The 10,354-nt window shown below is 49.6% G+C and overlaps 1 protein-coding gene across 1 annotated transcript in view; it reads right to left on the bottom strand.

The window, feature by feature from the left end:
• The window catches only part of DNMBP (dynamin binding protein), a 24,440-nt gene that overhangs the window by 7,241 nt on the left and 6,845 nt on the right, over positions 1-10,354 (bottom strand). The window lies entirely within an intron of this gene.

The raw sequence follows: 10,354 nt of genomic DNA, 5'->3' as shown, positions 1-10,354 counted from the left end.
GGGGGGCGGGCCGCCCGCCCGGGCCCCCCTCCCCTGCCCGGGCCCCAGCAGCCGGCTTTCCTCCTGGTTTTCTGTCCCACCTGCGGCACCCAGGCCGGCCCAGCCCCCTCCAGTTTCATGGAGACACTTTATCCCCCAGCAGATTCCTGGGCCCCAGCCACTTTCTACCCCACCTGCTTGCTTTTAAAAGTACGTGCCCTCTGGGCAAAAACACAGCAGCAGCACCTCCCCTTCCCAATTTCGGGAAAGCCCCTCTCCAGCACCTCCCTGGGACGCTCAGAGGCCCCGTCGAGCCCAGAAACACTCCGATCTTCCCCTTGCATGGCTGCTTTGCAGAGCAGAGACCCCCCCAGCAGCCCAGCCTGGCTCCCCCCGCCCCGGGACGACTCCCACGGATCCCCAGCTGCTCTCTCTCTGGGATTTAATTAAAGCTGTGAACATGCCCAGCTCAGACATTTGTAAAAATATTTTTGCACGACAGGCGCTTCCAGACCTCCACCTCCCCGGCCTCTCCGGTTACAGCCTCAGGCAACAGCGGCTGAGCCTGGAGGATTCCCAGGGGCACCCAGCAGGGCTCAGGACTTATCCCGGTACCCTGGCACCCGCCGTGCACAGCCCCAACAGACCGCGCTCCCAGCTGTCAATGCCCAGGTGCTGGGCTTGCCCTGCCCGCCTGCAGGCAGCTCCCAGCTTTGCCCTGCAGGCTGATGCCCCCAGCATAAGCGTCCTGCCTGCTGCTCTGCCAGGAAGGTTTTTTTTTTGCACTGGAACGACCGAGGAAAGGAAAGAAATGCAGCCGAGATGAGACACCGACTCAGCCCGTAACTGGCTGAAACCATGGCCGCCCTTCCTATTGCAGTGCAGGAGTGACAAACAGAAACCAGCAGCATCAACATCTAACAGCAACTTCTCACAGCTAATTGGGCTGAAGACAAAGCGCCTGCCCCTTGCAGAAAGAGCAACTTCAAAGTCAGTCCCAGACACCTCCCAATCACAGCAAATGGGAAACCCAACTGAAACCCTGCTCTGAGGATGTACTCGATGTAGGAGGGAAGATACCCATCATCTGTCTATGCAGGTGTCTCTGCTGCCCTGCCTTGAAATTGAGCCTGGGAAGAGCCAACAGGGCTAGCTCCACCAGAGAAGGATTTAGTGGCACAATCAGCACAACATTTAGTAAGCAGTTATGGTGTATTATGAAGCGCAGACTCCCTGATTTCTGCAGGCAAGCATCCTTAAAAATAACCCCACTGGAGCCACCGTGCGTGAGGGAAAAGACTAGTTTTGTAGTTTTGGCCAAGTCAGTGGCTGTCTTGATATCCACCAGAAAAGTCTCTGATCAACTGAAGTGCAGCAGGAGTCGAAGAGGAGGGCCTGGAGGCAGCTGATGGGTTTAGCATTTGCTGTTTTCATTTCCACAGCATCTGCAAAGCCTCAGTAGCAGACTAGGCCCTGCAGTGCAAGGTCTTGACAAACACACAACAGGGACAGCCTGCCCAAGACACAGCACTTGAAGCCTGAACAGGACATAAGGCAGAAAAATGTACAGGAGGGGCACAGAAAAGCCAAGGTGTGTCTCTGCAGCTCAGAGAGTAATGAAAATAACAACAACAGAGTTATTTTGAAGAAGGATTTTTTTTTTTTTTAAGGAATGGCATTTGTTTTGCAGAGGAGCAAGCTCAAGTGAGACAGCAACCTGGAAGATGCAGGAAGGTGTTCTGTGAAATGCACATCATGCATGTGTGAAACCCAGATGAGGTGGGTGGGTGAGGTGATACTACAGCTTGGGGTGGGCTTGCAGGAATCTTGAAAATGAAGACCAGCCAGAACAACAGCCAGAAATGACCCAAGCAGCAGCATTCAGGAAGACAAATGGAAGAATTACATTTGCCTTATCACCAGGCAAAATGCCACCAGATGAAGCCTTGTACAAGACACCTAGGGAGTTTACCATACTGCCACATGATCCTGCTCTGCTCCTTGCTTAGCCATGGCTAAACTGCAGCCACACAGTGTGCCTGGCTCCAAACTCACCAAAATGGAGCTGGGGATGTCCAGCACTTCCAACGAATGCAGCAGCTCCCCATGCTGCACCAAGCACTCCCCGGGCAAGTAAATCTAGGTCAGGCCCTTTCACAGAGTGCCTGCGGTGAGGATTTGACTGACACTTGTAAGATTGCCAGGTCCATGACACTCCTCCTCTGCAAGTCTCAAATCCCTGCTGTGGAAGGAAAATTAAAACCTTCCCTGCACAAGTTTTAAGTCCACAGAAGTCATCAGCTCATCTTGCCTGACCTGGCATGATGTTGGCCACCAGTTCTACTCACTTACACTGCATCCATGTTTGCATTATTTTGAAAACCTACACACAGATTATTTCTCCTCTGGCCTTCTTGCTCTGAGTATTTCAAGATTTGTTTAAAAACAAGTCTATGCTGCAACCAAGTCTCTTAGGACTCTTGCTGTTTATCACTAGTCCAGCATCCTTCTTCAGCAATGAACTCAACAGTGATCTAGTTTCTTTCCATAAATTTGCAGTTCAGAAAGCTCAGATACAGAATTTGTTTTTAATATTTGGCTCTTTCACATGACTGATGTGTATAATGCTTACTATTTGTTTCTGATGCGTTTTAAAAGTATTATTTTATTTTTTTTTGTATTTCACACTGTCTCAATTGCCAACAATTTATTTTTTACTGCTTGTTACACATTCTTGTATGTCTAATTGCAGCTTTCCCTAAATGAGGCTTATTAAGCATTTAACTAAACCCACCCTCTTTCACAGCTGTAGCTTTTGGTCATCTAATAAATGCTTTTTAAACAGATCTCCATTCTATTTCACAGATTTTCTACTTAAATGTTACCTTTCAACTGAGTCATCACGCCCATCAGCTTTGGAGGCACTAAGATGTTACACCACAGCTGGAATGGGCTCCGTTAGCCTGCAAGAATGCAACTGGTATTTTTAATGAAGCCACCAAATTCCAGTCCAGTGACAAATTTGTGTTTACCCATGACACAGATGCCAAACAGGCATTCAGAAATACATTTCCATAAACAATGTTCTCAGTCACAACTTTCAGAGACTCAGATTTTGTTCGCTCATAGGTTGCATGAGCTTTGCAATCTGCTGCTCTAAATTAAAACTTCTAACAGCATCATTTTCTCTATCCCCTTTGGCATATTTCTGACAAATCCTTGACTCTCTGGATTGGTTTGATAGTCTCTGACAGCCTCCAAGAATGCCTCCTTGTGAGCTTTGCTAGGAGATTGAACACTGACTCGAAACCAAGCCCCTTACAATGAGGTGTCAAGATGGAGCACACTCCCACCTCTATCCTTCCCGTGGTGGCCCTGATTTCAATCACATAGCTCATTCTGCTCATCTCAAAAAAGCCACTTTCATTGACTTTCCTTCAATCAATGAAAACTCCTAATCCTTATAACCCAACCCTGTGCAGGAGCACACACGCAATTAGAGGGGTTTCTCCCTGCCCCGCTCTGGAAGGAAAGTTAACCCATGGAGACCAGATCCATGGGGATGCGTGTCCATTGCACAGGAGCTGGGGGGCTCGCCCAAAAGGTCTGCATCACCCCACAACTCCCCCTCATGGAGGCTCACCTGCCAGCATCCCCCGCAGCACAGCGCAGCCTCGCAGGGCGCCCAGGCTGCTAGTGCAGTCTGAAGAGGGACGTGCTGCCCATCAGTGCTGAGGACAATCCCTTGCACCAGCTCCCTAAGGAAGAATCTCAGACTGGGAGAGGCCAGCCCAGCCCCAGGCTCACAGCTCAGCAGAGTCAAGCAGTGACTCAGGACAAAACAAACCAGCTGCAAATATTTGAAGTATGTGGACGCCAGGAGGGGAGGAGCCACTGCCTGCTATGAGAAGAAAGGGGATGAAACTAGGGCAGGGAATAATTAATCTGAGCAAAGGCTAAACTTGCTGCCAGGAGCAGGATCTGGCTGGGGTGAAAACTCTCACTTTGGACTTCAGTCATAAGCCTGTATCAGAATATCCCCACTGCAGTGTCTCACTGCTCTTTAAGAGAAAGCCAGGGTGGCAGCAGAGGGGTGCCACAGTAAAAGAGGACTTCAGCCCACAGAAGGGAATTCAGCCTTGGCAGAGTCCTGAAACAAAGAAGCAGGAGATAAATCCAGACAAACCATAAAAACTAGCTGAATGATAAAATACTAATGACTCTTCTCCAGGGCCTCTGGAATGGCTTGATGACTCAAAGATGTCTCATGCAGAGCCTAGTCAGTGGGATGTCTCTATGCCAGGTAAGATGACAATCATCATCCCAACACAGCCCCACCGCATTTAGCGTGAACAGGGGATGGTTCCAACCCGAGATGGAGAAAAAAGTGAAGTAATATGATTGACTGCAAAGAGGTAACCTTCTGAAGCTGAGCAGAGGATCAACAAAAGTCTCTGTGAGTAAAAACATGGATGGAATAAAGAATGAAAACTACAAGTTCTTTAAAAGGATGTTTTCAATTGATAATCCAAAACCCACAGTTATGTGAGCAAGAATCATAGAATCATAGAATCTTAGGGGTTGGAAGGGACCTCGAAAGATCATCTAGTCCAACCCCCCAAGAATGAACAATATTGATGAAAAATTTGTCCTGGGTCTGTGCTTCAATAAAGACAGAAAATAAAAATGAATTAATGAATATAGAAAAACACCACCAGAGATACACCAGGAGCTATGAAGTACAGAAAAATGAGAAAAGATATCAAGAAAAATTCACAGATGGTAGAATCATAATTCTGCTTTTATTTTTAAAATGAGGAAATAAAAGGCTACTTTCTAACACACTTTTACTTCTACCTGGAACAAAATAAATCCTTTCAATGACACAACCCCACAAGTAAGCAGAGATAGTAAAATTCCTGATAGGTCTGGCAAAAAGGCAGAATTATACAATAAATATGCTGGGTTTTTTTCCATCTAAATAGTATAAACAAGACCTTATTAACTGACACCTCAACAACCCATTGCCAGTGGATAATATCCAGAATAAAGAGCATTTCTGATTCTCCATGGACTGCTTTTAGAGTTGATCCTATATCGTAATTTAAATCATAAGTAATTTTTTAAAGAAAATCACTGCTGTCATGTAGAGAACTGAACACTGATTCAACACAGCGTGACCCATGGTATTCGGAATAAGATGGAATTATTGAAACAAAGCAGGTTTAATGCAGATAAATGCATTAATGGGGTCAAGAAACGCAGGACTGTATTCCAAGGAGTGATGCTTTCCCTTGGGTCAGCCAAAACCCAGCAGGAGCTCCCCAAATGATGCAGAGGCAGATTGGGGATCTCAGACAAGGGCAGAAGAGCACAGCAAGGTGTAATACTTCAGTGCAAGCTGATGCCCACCCAGAATGCCTCATGCAGCTCTGAAGTCCACTGTTTTACAAGAATATGAACTGAAAAAAGAGTGAGGATCAGGAAAAACAAACAGTGGAAGGTCTCCCTGTGAGTCTTTGCCAGGAGTATTTTAAGACTGTCTTCACTACATAGAACTGAAGACTGAAAAATTACTTAATTACAGTACCTGCCTGAAAAGAAAATACCATCAACTTAAAGCTCTATTTTAGTAGAAAAAGGTTGGAGTTTGGAGCTGAAATGCAACACATTAGCATGCAAAACATGTAAGAATGATGGTGACTAAGCAGCAAAGCTATGACAGGAGGGTTGTCCTTCTGGTGATGTGGTAGGCAGACACATCTGAGTTTCATCTCAGAAGAGATGCTCTAACCAAGTAGCTGTCACCAGGCTGCATCACAGAAAAATCTCTAAGAATTGTAATTACCACACCTACAGAAAACCTCAGGCCATCTCATCTCTAATGGGGTTTTCAAGTCCTAAGTTCTGTCATTCTGTGGAGAGGAGGAGGAACCTGGGAGAAAAGCAGACAGCATTAGAAAAGGTGCCTGGAGCACACACAGTGGGAAAAACAGCAGACTTTTTTCCTGTCGGCTGGACAGGAGCGTGTCTGCCACCAAGCATCATGGGAGGGCTTTTGGGGAGGCTCCCAGGTGCTGGTGAGGTCTCACTATGAGGCAGTAAAGGGGTGCTGGTGCTGGGCAGGTCTTACATTGAGGCAGCTGGAGCAGCAAAGTGTATCTGCTAAGGACGGCTGGTGCTGGTACAGCACTGTGCCCCAGTATGGCAGGGCGAGGAACTGAAGAGGGAACTGCAGCCAGAAATGTGCCAAAGGGCAGACAGTGTTAGAAAATTCCTGGAGCCTTCTCCCCTTCCTGCTGTGGGACACTGGCTCTGATGGTGAGGGCATCCTTCCTCACACCTCCTGCAGCCACTCCTCTGCCCCTGAGCCTGCCACAGCAGAATAAAAATCCCACACCCCCTCTGCGTGCAAGTGTGGGTGAACACAGCGTCGCATTTATCATCAGAGGAGTGAAGGCTCTTGCCTGGCATTGGCACTGCAGTCTGTCCCCTCAGCTCTCCCAAAACCTGGCCAGGGCAGCACTGCACCAGCCTCCCAAAGCCTTATGGGCTATTTTCCTCCCATCTCTGCTCCTGGCTCCTTAGCCAGAAACTTCCCTGCTGCCCTTTGGACACACTGGCGCTGCAAAGCCTCTCCCTTCCATCGCCCCAGGGACACAGCTGAGCAAAGTCCCAGCCTACCAGGGTGTCTGAGAGTGCAGAAATGCAGCCAGTGGAGTCTGCTTAATCCAGTATCTCTAGAGGACAGACTTCAGGATGTTGAAGCCGACTGGCAGCCCAGCCTTCAGCTGTGCCACCTTTCTGGCCATTGCTCTGCTATTTTCCTCTGCATTTCAACCCCCCTTCAGGAAGAGTTCATACATATACCCAAGACAGACAGTGACAGAGGGTGCAGAAACAAGTATGTTTTCAGGCATGTGCCTGCCCACTGGGGAGGCCGGTTCACCAAGAAGTGCTTTTCCACTCTCTCTGCTCAGACCCTACCACCTTGCTGTGCCTTGTCCCCAGCACACACTAAGTGCCTTGGTGTCCTGCCCATGTGTAATCATGCAACTCCAAGTACTTGCCCTCTGTGTATGCTCAAGAGCTACAACAACAATTTCCCCCATTTCCTGCTTCGTGCTGCCCGCAAACAGCTGCTATACTCGCCCTTCAAAGGGTCAGAAATTGGTTCCTACATCCAGAATCAATTCATGTTGGGTTATGAAAGTACAACAGGCAGTAAAGTTAACCCCAGCACTTCACCCTTTCCCATGAGGAACCTCCTTGAGGCTCTGAGAGAGCAGACAAGTCAGGGCCACAGATTTTAGGGTGTACCCCAAACAGGGTACTAAAGGAGGAGGGACTGGAAGGACAGCAGTGAGCCTTGGGGTCTGTGCTGACTGGGCTTCTCTCCCATCTGGGCCTCTGCAAAAACAGGACAAGAGCCCTGGCATGACATGTAGGTTACTGTACAGAGGGGTTATAATGATGATGCCCACTTCAGCAAGCCCCAGGGTTTCCCACAGGAGCCCAGCTAGATCAGCCACCTTCCTGTGCCACAGTCCCAGTGCTGCCCTGGTACCAGGGCAGGGCAAAGGCACTTCTAAGGCAACTGCCCAGCATTTATCCACGTACCTTGCTTCTCCTTCCTTGTCTGCACAAACTCGGAATGCCGCAGGGCGCTGGGAGCCGTCCGTCTGTAGAAGCTGTTTCTTTGCAGCATGGAGCCCACCCTGTTTGCTTCCTCGGCCTCCTGCTCCCATATCTGGCTCCAGTCTGGACGGCCTGTGCGTACTCTTGAGCCCTCTGCTCTGCCACCGCTCCTGACTGGCATCCCAGGCCCTGGGGCTGCTCCTTCCAGCTCCCCACAGCCATCATAGTCCACGTCTCTTGTCTTGGACTGTGTGTAGCCAGTGCTTGACCTCAGGCTCACATTACTGTCTCCTGAGGATCTGACTGCATATGCAGGAGCTTCACAAACTCTGTCCAGACTGCTGTGATTCATGACATGGCCTTTAGGCTGCCTGTGCTGCTCAATGTCTTCTTGGTCTACTTGGTCCCTAACACCTATATACCGCCTTTCCTGCTGTCTATATGCCCCAGAGCATCCATCCTCTCTATACAACTTTTCTCCTTCCCTATATACTTGATTGTCTCCATTCTGTCTATACTGTCTTCTCCCCTCCCTATACTCCCCAGAGTCCCTCTCCTGCCTATACCACTTTTCCTTTTCCCCATGTTTTCTATCCTCATGGTAGTTCCTAGTATCTCTGTCCTCCTGATACCATCTTCTCCCCTCCCTACAGTCTTCAGGTACTCTGTTCTCTCTGTACTGCCTTCCCCCCTCTCTGTATGGTCCAGGTACTCTGTTCTCTCTGAACTGCCTTTCCCTTACCTCAGATCTGCAGTCTCTATGTTGAATGCCCTCCCTCTCATACATCCTATAGTTTCTAACCTCTGTGTCCTGGCTTTTGCCTTCCCAAGCCCCACCTTCTCTCCTGCAGTCTGTGTACTGGATATCTCCCTTCCAAAAATCTCCAGAGTCTCCATTCATGCCCTGTTGATCCACAGAGATGCCCTGTCCGTCCCTGTAACTGTCCCAGCTGCTGTCTGCTCCCTGGCAGCCTGGGTACTGCCTCCTCGCTCTGGGTCTGTCATTGCAGTGAGCCTCACCACGCAGCACAGACGCTACGGCCACGTCCTCTCTTCCCACGGCACAACAGTCCTCATATTCCCAACCGAGAAGCCTTGGCTTCTGCCTTGGATCCTCCACACCGTGCTTTGTTCCGGGATGAGCGCACATAGTCCTGCCGGGGTGCAGCACAGGCACTGACTCCCTCTGCTCCCTGACGCTGCTCCTCTGCTCTGCTCCAGTGCTCCTGTCCCCAGTGAAACATGGACACTGCTTCCTGAAACCAGCCTGAAAGAGGACAGGGTGCGGGCCCAATCGCTGCCAGCCCCAGCCTCCTCCACCTGCTGCCCCAAGTAATCAGTAACCAGCCCGAGGAGGGAGGCCAGGGCTGGGCAGGCTCTCACTGCCCAAACCGGCTCCGCAGCTTTGCCAAAGCCTCTCTGCAGACAGCTCAGAGGCAGGGAAAAGGAGAGCACTGGAGCGTGCAGAGGCCCTGCCCCAAGACCAACATCCTCAGGGAAGGGAAACCTGTGTGGAGACTTAGGAAGCCACGGGAAACGTGTGGAGACTTAGGAAGCCACGGACCAGAGATGGGATATCCTAAACAACGTGGTCTGGCAGAGGCTGGGTATTCCTCCACACCTCACAAAGGAAAGCCAAGACATTCAAGTTGCCCCTGGCTCAAAACTGATGTTGAGCCCACTCTTTTTCCAGCCCTCACCCACAGGTCCTGGAAGAGCAGGAGAGGAGCAGCTCCCTGTGTGACACAGCATCACAGAGTAGTGCCTACACAGTGCCAGTGCAGCCACAGCTGCCCAGTTCCCTGCCCTGGGGCTGGTGACTGTGCTGATAGGAACAGGCTTGAAGGTACTATGTGTGTTATGGTGCCAACACACAGCATAAGTTTCCAGAAGGCTATAGAAACATGAACTCCAGAAACTCCTCTTGCTGCAGGGCACAACATATTCCCAGTTCCCCATTCCTATAAGAAACCAAGAAATGACCACAGCACACACTAGAGAAAAAGCAGGAGAATCCATGGATGTCCACCTATGTCTCAGGTTCTTACAACATTTGTTAGGTATACATAGTGAATGCTCCCAGCTGGTATGGGTCAAAAATCAAACAAATGGACCTTCCTTCTCCAATTGCAGGAGGGCAAGCACTACTTCTGCCCAGGCCTGCTGATCAGTGAACACCCCAGTGTGCACTCAAGACATGCCAAAGCAGCAACCTGCAGATTTTAAACATGTGTTTTAGAAGACCACATTCTTTCTGCTCTTCCTTTGGCTCCCCAAAGGACACACCAAGGGACTGGCTCCCCCAAGATGATGCCAGCCCTACTTTGTCTGCTGATCAATGCTTAGGGAAAGCTCTTCTCCCTCCAGCATGCCTCTATGTGCCCCTAACAGTGACAAGGCAGAGGCCATCCCTGAGGCATGATGCAAACATGTTTTGCTGAACTGATGCAACATCACATTACTGATTTGGCCCACAGCACTTAGAACTGGGTTAGCCAGCATGAGACATGCTCTCTGACCATGCTGAGATGCAGCAGGAGGGATGCAGCAGAGCTTCGGTAGGACATAGCTTAGGAACAGAGAAGCTAGTTATAAATCCTCAGGTCTCTTGAAGTGGTGAAAAATCCCCCAGGACTACTAAGAGGATAACTTGACAGGCAGGATGTCTCAGGACAGTGTTAGTTCCTGCCTGAAACTTTTGAGTAACCACCCAGTAACCACCACAGCACAGGTTCAG

Source organism: Chaetura pelagica, unplaced genomic scaffold, assembly GCF_000747805.2.
Source record: "Chaetura pelagica isolate M959 unplaced genomic scaffold, ChaPel_1.0 scaffold436, whole genome shotgun sequence".
Classification (NCBI taxonomy): domain Eukaryota; kingdom Metazoa; phylum Chordata; class Aves; order Apodiformes; family Apodidae; genus Chaetura; species Chaetura pelagica.
This window is presented reverse-complemented; position numbering and strand designations above follow the sequence as displayed.